Genomic DNA, 6,243 nt, shown 5'->3' with positions numbered 1-6,243 from the left:
GTGCAAATGAAATGTGGTTCCTCTGCCTAGGGAACAAACAGACATCTGGGAAGACCGGGTTTTTTTCAATCTTTAACACACCCTACTGTTTATTAAGATTTGAGAAAGGTAGGAGTCCAACAAACTTTTAGGGAAAAGCACACTGCTATAGAAAAAAAAGAAGAGGAAAAAACAACATTGAAAAGAAACCCAAATCCCCATTACAGAAAATAAATCCAAACCAAATTAAATCTTCAAAGCCTCCTTCCTGGGCATAAATCCCCTATTTTTCTTTTGAAAGTCAGCATTAGATGATGCAAGACCAACACTGAACTTCCAGCCCATTAGCCTCTGTGGAGCCAGCCGGCAGACAGGGTGATGTGGTATGTCTGCATACCTCCTCCAGGCACTGGAGAAGAGGTGAGAAGCAAAACCCTTCCTGGGGTGGAAAGAGTTAAGAGATCCTCATCTCTAAGGGCATGTGTTGCTGCCATGGGGGTGTCATGGGACAAACTCGTGGGCTGGCCTGCAGGAATGACCCCTGGCAGAGACAAAGCTGGCGAAAGAAGGAGGCATTTGCAAAGCTTTCCAAAATGTTGCCTCCCCTGGCTAAAACCGATAGGAAAGGTCTCGCCTTGCTGGTATTTAAGGGTTTCTGAACCACTTCAGACAACTCTCTAGTGCTGACTGCCCTGCGCTGAACCATGAGTGTGAAACAAGTGACTCAGCTCACCCAGGGAAAGGTAGAGGGCTGTACAGAGCTCGGTGCCCCACAGGAGCAGCCTTTTGCCTCTAACTTGAAGCATTTGTCTCTTCTATCAGCCAACCAACCATAGCAGCAGGGCTAGTTTAAGAGATCAGTCCATGTTTTTGTTGGTGTAAAACTGGTATCTATTTTCGCTGTGTAAACAGGAGTTACTGAACTGGTTTAGGCAGCTGTGACCGGTGTCCTGTTGAACAGCATGGGGGTTCTTCTGGCATAACTACAGTGGGAAAGTGCTAATCCCATCACCTGCACTTGTTAAACCTTTTAAGTAAAGATCAGTCTGATGAAGAAGCAAGGTTTTGAGGTCTGGTTTTGCTATAGCACTTGTTAAGAGACCCAAGAAACAGCAATTGTGAGTGTTACTGGGCTTTAAACCCACAAATCTTTGAGATTTGTTGTGCAGAGTCCTTTGGATCTGCAACAGAAAAGATGAGGAGACACTAACTCCTATGCTCTCCGTCTCTATAGAGCAAATTTAGACCAAAATTCCTCTGGTCCAAGCCCAGATTCACAGCTGAGCAGGAAAGTTGCCCTAGAACTGCCCCACATCAGGGTTTTCATGTAAATCATTCTACTCATATGTGTGGGATTAATCAAAAGATGGAAGTAAAGAACTTCCATAAATGCCTTGCAGGACTGGGTCCTTAGATTAAAACATCTGCTAAACTGTGTGAAGCCCAGGAAGAAAAGACTATGTTAGTGCTGCAGGATGCGCACGTGACTCCTCGGGAAAGAATGCCGCCAATTCAGAATGTTTACTTTGCATTTATTTTTTTTTTCCTGTGGTACATTATGATGCCCTGGTACTCAGTCAGCTTTCTTGGCCAGCAGCTAGGTAGGCAGACAAAGCTGCCTGAAATCCTGGCGTCAGACACCTGGCAGTCCTCCCTGCTTCAGGCATCTTGCAGGTACACTGCTCTGAGGTGGGGGGGCAGCAGGCAGCTCAGCTCTGTGTTCCTGAGCCAGGAGCAGGACCCCAACAGAGTGGGGATTCCCCACCACATCTGTCCCACTGACATCTGGCTGAAGTTCCTCTCAAGCCTGTGTGGCTTCCCATGGAGTTATCTGTATTTCCTTGGGGAAATCCTGACCCTGATGGCTGAATATGGTGTGCTCAGGAGATGCTGAAGGCACCAAACCACTGTTTTCCAGGGTCTCCAAAATGCCCGACTGGCTGACAACTTGTTAAATGGGCACTGATGTGACATCAGGGAGCTGAAGTGTCATCAATGTTAAAAACCAGCTGACCAAACCTGTAGCTTAATTTAGGAGCTTGTTAGACCTGGTAAGGCTTGGTGAAAGGTGACATTTGCAGGCTTCTGTATATTTTCAATCTCTGTGTAAAATATTAAACATCAGCTCTTGCTCTTACTGGCAGATTTGCTGTGGGAAGATCTACTCTGGGACCCCAGTAGCACTGAACACCGAGCAACTGACAGAAAAGGGGGAGTTTGGACCAATGTCTCTGCTGGCATAACTCCATTACAGCCAGAGGGTGAAATCCCAGCCCTGCTGAGATGCATGGGACTTCTGCCAGACTTGCGACTGATGAGAACTCTTTTAACAACTCAACCCTGATTTTGCTTTGGACTGAAACCTCCCTGTGAGTCTTAGCCTATAAACACTTGCATCTTGCACACAGAAGAAAAATGTTCTGCAGCAAGCAAATGAGCTTGGAAACAGATTTAACTTCATCAGTGGAACCCCTGCTGTAGACATTCATGGTGGGCTAAATTTGGCTTGTGTGGTAAGTGGCACACTGACATTCAACTCCTGTCTCCTGCTTTGGCTGCAGTCAACAGTTTGACATGCTCCTTGTTGCTCTTGTGAACTGCATGAGCAAAGTTTTGGTGCTGTCTCTCAGTGTGACCCACTCATGCAGTCAGTGCTTATTAACATTTTTTTAAGGCCGGGTCATTGCAGGAACCCTGGATACTGACAATGAATGTCTCTCTTCTCTTTCCATTGCATACTGCTGCCGTGGCTTCCCAACTTCTTTTAGGCCCACCCATTGTTACAGGGTATTTGCGAGTCTTCTGGAAGCTCTTGAGGCTGAAGATAACACCTGTGTCAAAGTTCTGTTTGCAAAGACTGACTGCACCTCCAGCAAGGAGGTCAGAAAGTTGGTGCTTCCGTCACCCACAGCTGTGACTTGAAAGCCTCATAGTTCTTAGGTTAAAAAAGAAGCAGGAAAGAAGATGCAAGAAAACCCAAATAAATTAATAATAATTTGGGTTTCTTTATACATGGTAAAGAAGCAGGGGAGAAAAAACTGTTTTGCTTTGCAGGTCACCTTCACAGCAAATAGGAACTGTTCAATCATTGCTGGATGATACCAAGAGCACTCTCAGGGGCTGGCAATTGCAATGACAATTAAAAAAACATGAGCAAGATTTTAAGTGTCTCTTTGTGAAACAAACAGAGCAAAGTTGTCCATCAGTGACAGAACAGACACTGTAAACATTGTCTTAAAATGAATCTGGAAAGAATGTGTATCATCCCAATAATAACAGAGAAGATGACCAGCTCTGTCTTCCCAGTGCAGTCCCAGCCCCTTATGGATACAGAGGGAGCTTGCGACCTTGCCTTCCTAGGACACACATCAGGCTTGCTGGAGCTCCGTGTTTCTTTTGCATTTGAGAAGACAGGAAATATTTCACGGAATCACAGACTCGGTGAAGCTGGCTGGGACCTCTTGTAATCATCTAGTCCAACCTCCATCGAGCAGGGTGAGCTAGAACAGGTTGCCAAGGACATTGTCCAGCTGGGTTTTGAATCTCCATGAAGGAAGACTACACAACCTCTCTGGGCAACTTACTCCAGTTTTTGAGTGCTCTCACAGTAAAAAGTTTTCTTGTATTCAGATGGAATCTGATGTGTTCCAGTTTGTGCCTCTTATCCTGTCAGTGAGAGCTACTGGAAAGATTATCTGTCCTTCTTGTTGCTGTGCTTGGTTTCCTACTTGGTGTAATGGATCTTCCCTGAGTGTGGAGGAGGATCACTGAAGGCCAGCCAGCCTTCTGGACCCCTATGCTCTTCACGATCATATCACAAGCAGATCCCTGAAGAGGCCAAAGTCGGTTCTTCAAAATCAGAGTTATGGTCCTGCTTTTTGCCCCACTCTCCTCACTTAGGATCCTGAACTCCACCATCTCGTGGGCCCTGCACCCAATGCTGACCCCGCCTTCATGCCCCCAACCAGTTCTTCCTCATTTTTGAGGTCCAGGAAACTTCCCTTCCTTATTAGCTCCTTGATCACATATGCCAGGGAGTTATTATCAGTGTGCTTGTGAACTCCTCTACATTATTAGAGCCCTGCTATGTTGTCACTTCTAGTTTAAACCTATTCCTACCAGTATTAAACTTAGCAGTGTAAAATAAAACCCCCTCCTTCTGTGCTTATGGTCGGTGCCTGCTCTCCCTGCTGCAGGCCTGGTGGCTCCATGCTGGCCGATGAGCACCAGGCAGCCTGGGCATGATGTGTTGCAGAGAAGTGGTCACACTCACTGATGCAAAGGTTGCCTGCCTGCCTATTTGCAAGTAGACTGAATACTGCAGCAAGGTGGCTTGGTAGCCCAGTTCTGGCGACCTTTGCACCTCTCCCAGCTGCTGTGTTACACTGACACTTGCCTTCCTGGACAGACGTTCACTTGAAACTATCTTAGCAGTGACACATGACAAGAAGCATGTCCTTGGTGAAGTGTTTTTTAGCACTTTCTGCTTTTGAGCTAACCACCCTTGTGACTTCCTCTCTGCCTGAGACTTGCCATAAGGTATTCTTTTCAACTGTTTTTTCTTGCAAAATGAAGGATTCTCCAATGAGATTCGCTGTATGATCTACTTTCTGTTTTTTCTCTCCTCCTAATAAATCAGAACACAAGATCTGGGACTGGTTTCCATAGGGTTGCTCTCCATGAGGAAGGGCAGCATATGGCCTTTGGCTGTCCTGTCCCAGACATCTTAGTACCGACAGTCATGTTTTCTTTTGGTGGGGCCTGGTGAGTGATCCAGGACAGGATCCTGCTGTGTTTGGTGCTGAAAACACAGGATACAAAATCGTTCTTTCTCAAGGACTCTAAATAGATGGAGCAGACAAGAGGTAGAAAGGAAGGCAGAAACCCCCCATCTGTATGGGAAAATTTGATCAGTTCTACAGATAAAAGTTATTTTTGTCGAACCTTTACCAGGGACATCGTTATTCCTGGAGTTTGAACTCTTTCCCAAGTGATTAAATTAAAGCCATTCACATACTGACATACAGTTGATCACCCTGAAGGTTTTAGCATTAAAAGATTATAGCCAGTCAGGAGAGAGGCCACTGAAGGAGTCTGTCATCCACCCCATCTGCACTGACTGAAAGATTTGGGATAGAAGTGGATTAAGCTCTTGGGGGCTTTAAGAAAATTCTCTTGTGGCTCATGTGGTCTTCCTCTCAGATTCCTGCACGCAGCACGTTTTATTCTGAGCACCAAGTTGCACCAAGCAGGGCTGCTCCACTGCCTACAGATAAGCATTGCACAACATTTGTTGGATCAGAGTTCCAGTGTGGCAGAACGCGTGGCCAAGCATTTCACAACTGCTGTCATCTATAGATTTCTGCTTACAGAAATAGAAGGGGGAAGCCCAGCTAGCTAAGTCTGTCTCTGAAAACGAGAAGCAAAGTGCACACACACTGCTCTGTTACATTTCCTGAGTGGGGAGAGCTGAATTATAGAATCATCTGCATGTCTTTGGGCTGTTCTGGTTTAGGGAGCTATTTCCTCAAGACCCTCCAGCCAAGGATGTCCTAAGTCTGAAGGGGTTCATTGTTGGTCAACCACCTTGATGGCTTTCACCTTGGAGAAGCTGCCCTCCCCTCATGTTTGACCCAGCCTGTAGCCAAGCTCAGTGTCTCTACAGGAAGCTCGTCAAGAGTTCACGGTGCTTTGATACCTTTTTTAGTGCTAAACAAGATTTAGGCTCCCATTTTTAGCAGAGAGAGGATCAAAGCATGGTACTGCATAACCCTAGACTTTCCCTATGCTGAGCATTTGGCTCTAGAAGCATTTTGATGTGGTGAAACCCTGCAAAACCCTACGGTGCCAGGCAGCACCACTGACCTCCGGCTCCTCCCTCCAGCCCCTGCAACGGCTATTTCTGCTCGGCAGGACCCAAATCAGACTTCCCCTAACACCAAACCTCCCCTAGCCGACAGTCAAGTCGACGCATCCTTCTCTTAAACGTGTATTTTTTTTTTTTCTCAGTGAAGGAGGCCAGAACTGCTGGGAAAGCGCCCTCCAGGGTATCTCTACAAGACTTAAAATGGCGCGGAGAGGAGGCAAATCGCTCCCTGACTCGCCTTCTCTGACCCACCGGCCGCGCTCGGGGCCGCTTCCCAGCAGGGAAGGAGGGAGAGAAGAAAGGACAGAGTGAGCCGATCCAGAGCACCCGAGGAGGAAAGCGCTGCCCGCCCCTCGCCGCTCGGCTCGGCGGCCGCGGCGGCACCCGGCAACAGTCAG

The sequence above is a fragment of the Athene cunicularia genome (genome assembly GCF_003259725.1).
Source record: "Athene cunicularia isolate RWA chromosome 7 unlocalized genomic scaffold, athCun1 chr7_part1, whole genome shotgun sequence".
NCBI classification, from domain to species: domain Eukaryota; kingdom Metazoa; phylum Chordata; class Aves; order Strigiformes; family Strigidae; genus Athene; species Athene cunicularia.
The sequence above is the reverse complement of the archived record's forward strand: the minus strand, read 5'-3'. Positions refer to the sequence as shown.